The 12,300-nt window shown below is 38.9% G+C and overlaps 1 pseudogene; it reads left to right on the top strand.

Moving 5' to 3' along the window:
• Nucleotides 1–3,383: 3,383 nt before the first annotated feature.
• On the top strand, nucleotides 3,384–6,924 carry LOC109435098 (small COPII coat GTPase SAR1B pseudogene; annotated as a pseudogene).
• Nucleotides 6,925–12,300: the final 5,376 nt, after the last annotated feature.

A 12,300-nucleotide genomic window follows, 5' to 3' on the forward strand; every position in this document is an offset into this window, starting at 1 on the left:
CGAGTTCAATAGTGAATAGACTTGACTAGAATCAACCTCCTTGCCTTATTCTTGACCTTAGGGAAAAAGTAATGCTAACTATAGATTTCTCGTAGATACTCTTCATCAGATTGAGGAAGTCTCTTTCTGTTTCTACTTTACTAAGAGTTTTTTTTTTTTCTTTTAGTATAAATAGGAGCTGTATTTATACAGATGATCATGTAATTTTCCCCCTTTACTCTGTTAATATGGAGAATCACGTTAATTTATGAGTATTAAACCAGCTTAGCATTTCTAAGATAAACTTCACTTGGTCATGATGTAATATCCTTATTATGTATTACTGGACTTAACTTGCTAGTACTTTGTTTAGGAGTTTTGAGTTGAGGGTGGAAAAGGAGGAACAATGTGGGGAGGAATAGAAATAGGGTAACTGAGATACCAAGAGAACATAGAACATCACTAGAATAAAATATTTAAATGTGGCCGAGAAGGACTAATTAAAAGTCAATAATTTATATTAATCACTGTTACTATGTAGTTGAATGAAGAGAAACACACGATAACATATGCTTACTATATTTGATCCCATGTAGTAAGTATTACTAATGGAATTTTAGTGACCCCAGACTCACATCAGCCAAGGGTAATTCTCTAGACTAGGTCACAGTTGAAGCAGTTGGCAACTCTCACAGCATTTGGGGTTGGGTTTCTGAGGAAATAAAGCAGGCAAATCATGATTGAAGGCTGAAAAACAAAACAAAACACTAGGTGTCTGCTCAAGGACCTGGCCGTTTCTTACAGGAGCCAAACCGGCTGAACACATGACACCTTTGTGAGTGAAAATGTTGGAATTGACAGTCCTCTATGCTGTCTAGGAAAGAACACTCTCAGACCTGGAGAAGTTTGTTTATAACAAAAGAACTGGGCTAAGAAGACTGGAAGAGGTTCCAGGAGAGAGAAAATATCCAAAGAGCTGTTTGTATATAGGAGAACGCTAGTGATGACTTGTTTTCCCATTCCCAAAGCTTCCCAGCCTTCCATTGCTAACTCCATGCCTGTGTAGGTTTGAGTACATTCCAAAGACCAGAAGCTTTAAAAGCTGGAGTGATTAATCCCAGATGCTGATCTCCCTCGTTTCCCCCCACTGATAAGCTATAGGAGGAGAAACAGAGAGAAATACCAGGATACTTAGGACCAAGCAGACTCTGTTATCTAAACAGAGAGTGTAGGATCATAGCCCCTTTCTCAGTGCACTGGGGTAAGGCAAGAAAGGCATGTAGTGCACAAAATTTAAGGAGGCATTCACTCTCAGGGTTGTATACCCTAGTTCTGGGCCTGGGCAAATGCAAAACGTGCATTGAATAGGTCTTTCTGAACAGAGAGCAATGGAAACAAGAGAGTTCTTGATAAATTGATCTTGCAATCTCTGGATTAAATATCTATAAAATTTTCTGCAGACAAAGAGCTCTAATCTCTCTATAAAATTGGAGGCAGTACTTGGTTTGGTAAGTCAGGGGCTTCCTGGTGGACAGTGCTTGAGGTGTTTAAAGGCAGCAGTAGCAGAGTTCACAGCAATCGTGCAATGGCAGCAGGGCAATTCTGGAACCAGATAATTGGGCTTTGAAGCCCACTTTCCCCTTGCTAGCTATGTGAGTGCAGCAGACACTGCTGGTGCTCAGCCCAGATCCCATTTACCTCCCTGTGCACTCAAGCCCAAGATGGTTCAGAGCTCCTAGCAGCTTATACCTGTGACCTACTCTAGAGCATTAGCCTTGGTTGATGTGAGTCTGAACCTACTCCCACAGATTACCATTGCAATCCCCTGCCCTTCCCACTGTGGATCAGGCTAAGGCTAGACTCCTTCCTTGCTCAGCTCATCACCCCGGCTGTACCCTACTGGCCTTACTGGCTATAGGTCTTCCTGAAGAGTAGTACATTCTCAATAGATCATGTGTTCCTGAATCCCTGTGCTAGCCTGCTTCTGGAGAGCCTAACAATGTAGTGTCTTGAGCAAGTTACCCATTATCCATCAATCTGTACCTCAGCTGTAAAATGGGGATAATAGTGAAATAACCATTAAGAGTATTGAGAGGATTAAATAAATTGAGACTTGTGAAGTATTTCAAAAAGTGACACATACAGTCAGTTCTTTTTTTTTTAAATTAAAGTTGATTGGGGTGACAATTGTCAGTAAAGTTACATTGATTCCAGGTGAGTTCAGTTCTTATTATGAGAGATTGGTGCTATCTTAGATAAAGCTATGGCAGTTCTTTATAATAATTTTTAGAATGGCTAATTAACGTAATTGTTTTGGGAATGATGCATCACAGGCCAAGTTAGCTCTTGCTTATACCATTAGTAACAAGGAACACATTAAGACCTCTTCCAGTCTTCTTAGCCTAGCAACCCATCACAACAAACTCAATGTGTAATTCATATTAATAAGAGGAAATACACAATACTATTTTGCCATCCCTCCCCAGTATCTCTGTCAGTAGAGAAGTAATTGACTAAATTATATGTTTAGACCATGGAATATCATACAGCTATAAAAAATAATGTTATGTTGCCTGACAGAAGCAAATTCAAATTCTCTGTGGAAGAATGTATCCTCAGACTGAGTCTCCAAAACCTACTGATAGAGCCCCAATGAATGTGATCCTCCACATAAAACTCATGACACATATTAAAATCATCATAGAAGTACATCTCATATGTTTATAGAAATAAAAGAGGTAATTGAAAACATAGGTAAAGAGGGAGAGATTATTTAAAATACAGATAGATTTGTAAAAACACAAAATAGATCTTTCAGAAACTGAAAAATAATCATTGAAATGAAAACATTAATGAAATAATGAAACTGCTAATGAAGAAACAATGAGTGAACTTGATAAGCAACCTGTAGAAACTACTAGATTGCAGCACAGAGAGATGAAGAAATTAAAAAGTGAAAATGTTGCTAGACATGGAGGATGGGTCTTATATTTGCCTAATTCAAGATCCAGAAGAGATAATAGAGAGATGGGAAAATCCAATATAAAGAAGCTGAGACTTTCCAGAAATGTTGAAACACACCTTGCCTCAGATTTAGTAATTTAAGGTGGCAACTGCTTCATTACCACCACAAGCAAACAGGAATCACTAGTGAATATTCAAGAACAGATTATCTCTTAGATGCATTTGAAAAGTCATTTACAACTACCAATAAAAACTTTGATTTCTTTAGAAGCATATTATGAAAATATGAGTAATTGTCAAATTCGAAGCTGATTAAAAAGAGTTTGCAGAGAACATTTTGACATATTTTATTCAATTGTATTCTCATATCAGGCACTATGAAAAAACCTATAATAAATAAGAGACTATTCCTCTGGATGTCTGGTGCATATATTGCAAAAATGATTTTTAAGTGTTTAGAAGGTAATAATAATTTACCTTCTAAATTAATAAAGATCAGAAAATAGAAAATAAAGCAAATTTTTATTTAATTTCATACAATTTCCTTTTATTTTAGCCTGTAGATCAAATTAGGAAAATACAATTTAATCTAATCTGTGGACAAAGGCATTGTCAAAAAGTCAGAATTCTGACTCATGCACTGGACTTCAACACGGTCTATATAATTTTATGCAGTAATTGAATACAACTACCTGACTTTATGTTATCCTATTTTTATACTTGAAAATTCAAGTGTAAAACAACAGGAATTTGGAAAGAGAAAAGTAAATAAATTTGTTTTTTGGAGAGATTGAGAAATATTTCCTCTTAAATGTAAAGCATTAGTTTCTACATATTGAAAATATAGGCTATTGACTCAGAAATTGAGACTACTTGAGGTGCCAGATTTTGTCGGGAAGGGAGTTTTGAAAATAGCCCTCATCTGATATAGTTAGGAGTGCTTCAACTTTGGGCAATTATTTCTGTTTTTTCTGAAGTGTGAAAAAATTTTGTATGTGACTGAGTAGGCATTTACTACAATGACATAGTAAAAATCACAACATTTCAAGTAGTAAACAAAAAAAGTGGTGAGATGTATTAGTTATGAGAGTTTCAACTACTCAGATAGCAATCTCATGCTATTAAATGCACCCACAATGAAAATTCATAGGAATATTCTCAAAGATAATTTCTTGACTTGCCTTGCTGAAAAACTTTATCTCTTATAAGACATAGGAGGTAAGATTTGACCTTCATTGTAACCAATATGGAAGAATTTCATGAAGTAAAAAATAACAAGGACCTTGAGAGAAAGGAACACTGTGGCCTAAGATTTCATTCTTTGGCAAAGAGACCCTGGAATGGAGATTGTGTGCAGGTGGGTCACGGGGCACTGCTTTCAGAGACAATGCTCATGACGGAATGAAAGAAGCAAGATTGAGCAGAGGTGTAAACTGAATCATGATGCAGTTGCAACAGAGGTCTAGGCAGGTCTCACATAAAACTCTAAAACTAGGATAGGATGGCACATCAAAAATGTCTGTCATTGAACGTCTAAGTATTACTTTGTCTTGTGCACCTGAAACTAATTAAAAAAAAAAAAGTCAGTCATTGATGTTGAGCATCTTTGCATATATGGCCATCTGCCTATAATCTTTGGAGAAATGTCTAGTCAGATCCTCTGCCCATTTTTTAATTCGATTGTTTGTTTTGCTGGTGTTGAGTTATGTGAATTCTTTATGAATTTTGGATATTTAACAGATGTATCATTGAAGAATATTTTCTCTCATTCTGTAGGTTGTCTTTTTGTTTTGATGGTTTCCTTTGCTGTGCAAAAAATTTTTAATTTGATATAGTCCCATTTGTTTATTTTTCCTTTTGTTTCCTTTGCCCGAGGAAATATATCAGTAAAACAAATATTACCAAGAGCAATGTCAGAGAATTTACTGTCTGTTTTCTTCTAGGAGTTTTATGGTTTTGGGTCTTACATTTAAGTCTTTAATCCATTTTGAGGTTGCTCAATGTTACTAATCATCAGAGAAATGCAAATTAAAACCACAATGAGATATTACCTCACACCTGTCAGAATGGCTATTATCAATAAATCAGCAAACAAGAAGTGTTGACCAGGATATGGAGAAAAGGAAACACTCACGCATTGTAGGCAGGACTGAAAACTGGTGCAGCTACTATGGAAAACAATATGGAGGTTCCTCAAAAACTTAAAAATAAAACTACATTATGAGCCAGCAATTCCACTTCTGGGTATTTATTCAAAGAAATCCAAATCACTAATTAAAAAAGATATATGAAGCCCTATGTTCACTGCAGCACTATTTACAATAGTCAAGATATGGAAACAATCTAAGTGCCCAACAATAGATGATTAGGTAAAGAAGTGATGGTACATATATACAGTGGGATATTACTCAGCCATGAAAAAGAATGAAATCTTACCATTTGCAACAACATGGATGGTCTACAGTGTATTATGCTGAGTGAAATAAGTCAGACAGAGAAAGACAAATACCATATGATCTCACTTACATGTGGAATCGAAAGAACAAAATAAATGAACAAACAAAACAAAAAGACTCATAGATACAAAGAACAAACTGACAGTTGCTAGGTAGGAGCTGGTTGAGGGGCTGGGTGAAAATGAAGAAGGGATTAAGAAGTACAAATACAAATTGGTAGTTACAAATAGTCACAAGAACGTAAAGTACAGCGTGGAGAATATAGTCAATAATATTGTAATAAATATGCATAGTGCCAGGAGGGTACTAGACTAATTGATGGGATCACTTCAGAAGTTATATAAATGTCTTACCACTATGCTTTAAACCTGAAATTAATATAAAATAATATTGAATGTCAACTATAATTGAAAAAAAGGGGGGACTACTGTACAAGTTCTGACAATTAAGTTCGCAAACTTGTTGCAACAATGTTGCTAAACTTTTTTGATATCAGAGGGATTATTCATTACGAATTTGTAGTAACTGAACAAACAGTTAACCAAGTTTACTCTTTGGAAGTGCTGAAAAGGCTGCATGAAAAAGTTAGACAAACTGAACTTTTCTCCAACAGTTCATGGCTCTTGTATCAAAACAATGCCCCAGCTCACACAGCACTGTCTGTGAGGGAGTGTATAGCCAGTAAAGAAATAACTGTACTAGAACACCCTCCCTACTCACCTAATCTGGCCCCCAATGACTTGTTTCTTCACCCAAAGATAAAGGAAATATTGAAAGGAAGACATTTGATGACATTCAAGACATGAAGGATAATACCACGACAGCTCTGATGGCCTTTCCAGAAAAAGAGTTCCAACATTGCTTTGAAGGGTGGACTAGGCACTGGCATCGGTGCCGAGCTTCCCAAGGGGAGTACTTTGAAGGTGACCATAGTGATATTCAGCAATGAGGTATGTAGCACTTTTTCTAGGATGAGTTTGTGAACTTAATTGTCAGACCTCATATATAGGAAAACTGGAAAATTGGTATTTCTTGGATTGGATAATGTGGGAAAAACAACATTGCTATACATGCTAAAAGATGACAGACTTGGACAACATGTCCCCATATTAAATCCCACTTCAGAAGAACTAACCATTGCTAACATGACCTTTACAACTATTGATCTGGGTGGACATGTTCAAGCTCAAAAAGTGTGGGAAAACTGCATTCCTGCTATCAATGGCATGTATTTCAGTGGACTGTGCAGGTCATGAAAGCCTGTTAGAATCAAAAGAAGAACTTGATTGACTAATGACACATTTCTAATGTGCCTATACTGATTGTTGGGAATAAGATCGACAGACCTGAAACCATCAGTGAAGAGAGGTTACAAGAGATGTTTGGTTTATATGGTCAAACAACAGGAAAGGGCAGAGTATCTCTGAAAAAACTGAATGATAACCCTTAAGTTTTCATAAGCAGTGTGCTCAAAAGACAATACTACCTAGAAGGCTTCCACTGCATGGCACAGTACATTAATTAACACCAACCCAAATGGGTTCCAGGTCTCACCATTCAGGCCTACTCAGAGATTTGGTTATTCAACATGTATAACTTGAATTCAATAGACTTTCATTGGTTACAAAACAGATTTTTTAGGTTATAATATTTTATCAACTTAATCTGAGTGAGAATTGAAAACTATTCAAATAAGTTTGAATATAACAATGTTAGCTTTCTAATTCCCTAAAAATAATTAGTTTTTACTGTTTATAATTTGATATTACCCCAGCTCCATTTATAAAGAGCAACTTTCCAGCAGTACACTTGGAGCACTTTTTAACAACATGAAACTACAAATGTAAGCCATATTTAAAAGATTAACATGGAGGGACAAGCAAGATGGTGCAGTAGGTAAACGCTGTGCTTACCTTCTCTCACAACCACATCAAAATTACAACTAATTTACAAACAACCATTATCAACAATCACCTAAAATCAAGCTGAACTGAAGCCTTTCAACTAAGGATGTGCAGAAGTAGCCACATCCAATCTGGTAGGAGGGGCAGAGACACTGAACACACTGGTTCCCACACCCTATGTGACCATTAAAGATCAGGAGGGGTATTTTGGCTGTGGGGATACCCCCTGCCATCTTCCAGCCCCACCCCTGTCCAGGGTTCCAGTGCCGGGGAGAGATGTCCCCATAATTTCTGGCTGTGAAAACCAGCAGAGATTGTGACTGAGTGAGACTGAGTGCAGCTGTACTCCCAGGCGCTCCTCTTAAAGGGACTGCATGGACTTACCCACCAACAGAATCACTCACTCTGAGCTCCAGTGCTGGGGTGGCAGCTGGAAAGGTGGCAGGGACAGATGGTGGGGAACTGAGTTGCCTGGCTGCAGACGGGGGCTAGAGAGGTGGATTTTTCCTGGATTAGGTTAGCTGGTGGAGGCCATTTTTTCTTTGTTGAGACCTTCCCCATCCCCACATGAAGATGCAGGAGGCCGCCATATTTGAGTCTCCACTGTTTGTTCTCCATGCCCTGGCAATTCCAGACACCACCCTGCCCAACTTTTGGGCACACCCAGGCCACGTTTAGTGGCTCTTTCATGCAGACCTCCTACCTCAACTCAAGCCACAGGCTTTCCTAGGGTCTCTCAAACGTTTGCGGAACCCAGACAAGCAGCATCTGGCTTGAGCATGTCCCATAACTCTGGCTGAGCAGCCCTAAACATGGCACTAGCAGCAGCTGGCCTTGGTTCATGGCTTGGCCTCTCAAGACGCTTCCAAGCACAGCATGGGTGGCAGACATCTGCAGATTTCTTTGTGGCTCCTGCTGGGTGGCTCCAGGTGGGGCATGGGCTGTAGCTGAACTTGACCTACAGGGGGTCCCCTCCAAGGTGGTCCTGGGGCTGGTGCCCTGTGTGGCCAGCTTCAAAATGAGCTGGAGCATCACCTAGCCTCCTCCAAGTATGTCACACCCAAGTGGCAGACTGGGCAGGCACCAGAGTCCTGCTGAGGCAGATCCTGCTCTGTAGAATCAGCCCCTGCACAACAACTCTTCCACTGTAGTCAAGGCCAGTCCTTACAACCAGTGAGCCCAAAGGTCAGTCCCTCCCGTTGATGTGCAATTATCAACCAAGGCTCAACTACTAGAGGAGGACACACACAACCCACACAAGAGACACACCTGGAGCGTGTGGCTCAGATGACCAGAAAGACTGCGCCACTGAACCCCACAGCACACCTACTACATAAGACCACTCTACTAGGACTAGAAGACATAGCAGCCCTACCTAACACATAGAAACAAATAAGTACAGGGAGTCAGCCAAAATGGGAAGACAAAGAAACATGTCCCAAATAAAAGAATAGAACAAAGCTCCAGAAAAGAACTAAGCAAAATGGAGATAAGCAATCTATCAGATGCAGAGTTCCAAACACTGGTTATAAGAATGCTCAATGATCTCAGGGAGAACCTCAACAGAGAGATAGGAAGCATAAAAATGGAGATGGAAACCATGAAAAAGAACCAGTCAGAAATAAAGGATACATTAACAGAGATGAAGAATATATTACAGGGAATCAACAGTAGATTAGATGAAGCAGAGGATCCAACCAGCGATGTAGAAGATAAAGTAGCAGAAAACACCCAACCAGAAGAGCAAAAAGAAAAAAGAATCCAAAAAATTAAGGGGCCTCCAGGACAATATCAAGAGTACCAACATTCGCATTATAGGGGTACCAGAATAAGAGAGACAGCAAAGAATTGAAAACCTATTTGAAGAAATAATGACAGAAAACTTCCCTAACCTGGTGAAGGAAATAGACTTACAAACCCAGAAAGCACAGAGAGTCCCAAACAAGATAAACCCAAAGAGGCTAAAACCAAGACACATCATAATTAAAATGCCAAAGGTGAAAGACTAAGAGAGAATCTTAAAAGCAGAGAAAAGCAGTTAGTTACCTACAAGGGAGCCCCCATAAAACTGGACGCTGATTTTTCAACAGAAACTTTGCAGGCAAGAAGGAAGTGGCAGGAAATATTCAAAGTGATGAAAAGTGAGGACCTACAACCAAGATTTCTCTATCCAGCAAAGCTATCATTTAGAATTGAAGGTCAGATAAGGAGCTTCCCAGACAAGAAAAAACTGGAGGAGTTCATCACCACCAAACCAGTATTACAAGGAATCTCAGATGGACTTCTTGAAGATGGGAGGGGGGTTAAGGATGGGTGAAAGGGGAAGGGATTAAGAAGTACAAAATTGTTGTTACACAGTAGTCATGGTGATATAGGGTAAAGAATAAGGAATATAGTCAATAATATTGTAATAACTAGGTATGGTGCCAGACAGGTACTAGTTCTATCGGGGTGATAGATAGGAATGGGGTTGGGGACAGGATGAAAAAAGTGAAGGTATTAAGAAATACAAATTAGGTGCTCGCTTCAGCAGCACATATACTAAGAAATACAAATTGGTAGTTAATACAGAATGGGGAATATAATCAACAATGTTGTAAAGATCATGTAAGGTGCCAGATGGGCACTGGACGTCTCAGGGGGAGCACTTCATCGACTGTATCCAATGCACTATACACCTGTAGCTGAAGTAGAATAATATTGAATGTCAACTATAACAAAATATATAGGTACATATAGTCACGGGATATGGAGTACAACATAGGAAAGATAATCGATGGTATTGTAACAGCTATATAAGATGTCAGAGGGGTAGTAGCTTGGGGGGTGGGTTATCACTTTATGAGGGGTTTGAATGTCTATTATGTTGCTTTGTACACCTGAAACTAATAAAAAAATTTAAAAATAGCTTAACATGTTAATTTTTTTGTGTACTTTTTTGGAACTAGTCTTTAAATTTTAGGTTATATGTCCTCTTATCTTAAGTGTACAGTTAGCACTTAGCTTATTGATGATTACATGATGTCTTACAGTTTTCAATAATATTTTTTTATGCAAATGTCACACATTAAAACAAACCCTAATATTTGGTATCTTTAAAAATAAAGCATGTTGTGCCAGCCCAGTGGCTCAGGCGGTTGGAGCTCAATGCTCCTAACTCCGAAGGCTACCGGTTTGATTCCCACATGGGCCAGTGAGCTCTCAACCACAAGGTTCCTGGTTCAACTTCTCGAGTCCCTCAAGGGATGGTGGGCTCTGCCCCCTGCAACTAAGATTGAACACGGCACCTTGAGCTGAGCTGCCGCTGAGCTCCCAGATGGCTCAGTTGGTTGGAGCACGGGCTTTCAACCACAAGGTTGCCAGTTCGATTCCTAAAGTCCCGCAAGGGATGCACCCCTGGCAACTGGACCTGGAGCTGAGCTGCGCCCTCCACAACTAAGATTGAAAGGACAACAACTTGACTTGGAAAAAAGTCCTGGAAGTACACACTGTTCCCCAATAAAGTCCTGTTCCCCTTCCCCAATAAAAATCTTAAAAAAAAAAAAAAGCATGTCAATTTCTTGACATCCTTAAAAATTAAGCATGTCAATTTCAAAACGATGTCACAATTTAGTAAATTCACGAACTTATGACAGTTCAGTAATATCTTCAGATTCAAGGTATTGCATAAATTGAAAAGCAACTCTACGTTGGTCAAAGAGTACCAACTTCCAGTTACAAGATGAATAAGTTCTGAGGATCTAACATACAGTGTGGTGACGATACCATATTCTGTATTTGAAAATTGCTAAAAGAATAGGTCTTAAATATTCTCAACACCTCCCCCAACACATAGACACACAAAAGCAATTATGTGAAGTGATTTGTTAACTAACTTTATTATGGTAACTATTGCACAATTATCACATTGCACACTTTAAACTTACACAACCTCATATGTCAATTATATCTCAGTAAAGTGGGGAGGGAGGCGGGAAGCAAAGCAACTCTATCATTAGCAACGAAGTGTTTTTCAATTTTTTTCTAGTTTTTTTTTCAGCCTTCTTACATAACAACATTAACTATAATTAAAATATCCTGCATATTAATCCATGTTTTAAAAGTGTGAAAAATTATTGACTTATATTATGAAAAATTTCAATATCAACATTAATTCTATGGAGCTAGGTTACAAATAAGCTTTTCAGTTCATTGGAGCTTCAGGTTTACATGCAGTGTAATGTGACTGAGAAATATAGGGGCAGCCAGATGGCTCAGTTTGGTTGCGGGTTCGATTTCCACATGGGCCGGTGAGCTGTGCCCTCCACAACTAGATTGAAGACAACGAGCTGCCACTGAGCTTCCGGAGGGGCAGTCAGATGGGTCAGTTGGTTAGAGCATGAACTCTTAACAATATGGTTGCCGGTTCAATTCCCACATGGGATGGTGGGCTGCACCCCCTGCAACTAAGATTGAAAATGGTGACTGGACTTGGAGCTGAGCTGCGCCCTCCACAACTAGATTGAAGGACAACAACTTGGAGCTGATGGGCCCTGGAGAAACCCACTGTTTCCTAATATATCCCAAATAAAATAAATAAATAAATAATAAAGTAAGTAAACCATTATATCTATATCTTTTAAAAATTGGGTTGTATTTAATGGAAAATATTGCACATTGGTTCAATTTCAGTGTAAGCCAGTTAAAATTAAACTGAAATTAAAAATTCAGTTCCTCAGTGGTGCAAGCCACGTTTCAAGGGCTCAGAAACCCATGTGGCTAGTGGTCACCAAATTTGACACACTAACCTTATAGAATACTTGCTTGGTCTTGGCTTGCTTTTGAACCCCAACTTTGACCTTCGGTCTGCTATGCATTAGACTCTTTATCCTTCCTGATGCACATTAGCTCAGACTCATCTTGCTGTCCTTCACTGCTCTCTACTAAATCAGACCATCCTGCTTTAGTGTCAGCTTTTTGGTCTCATCCTCTGGCATAGCTACTTGGTTAGTGCTTCT

This window comes from Rhinolophus sinicus, chromosome 14 (genome assembly GCF_057876585.1).
Source record: "Rhinolophus sinicus isolate RSI-liver-muscle chromosome 14, RSI-T2T, whole genome shotgun sequence".
NCBI lineage: Eukaryota > Metazoa > Chordata > Mammalia > Chiroptera > Rhinolophidae > Rhinolophus > Rhinolophus sinicus.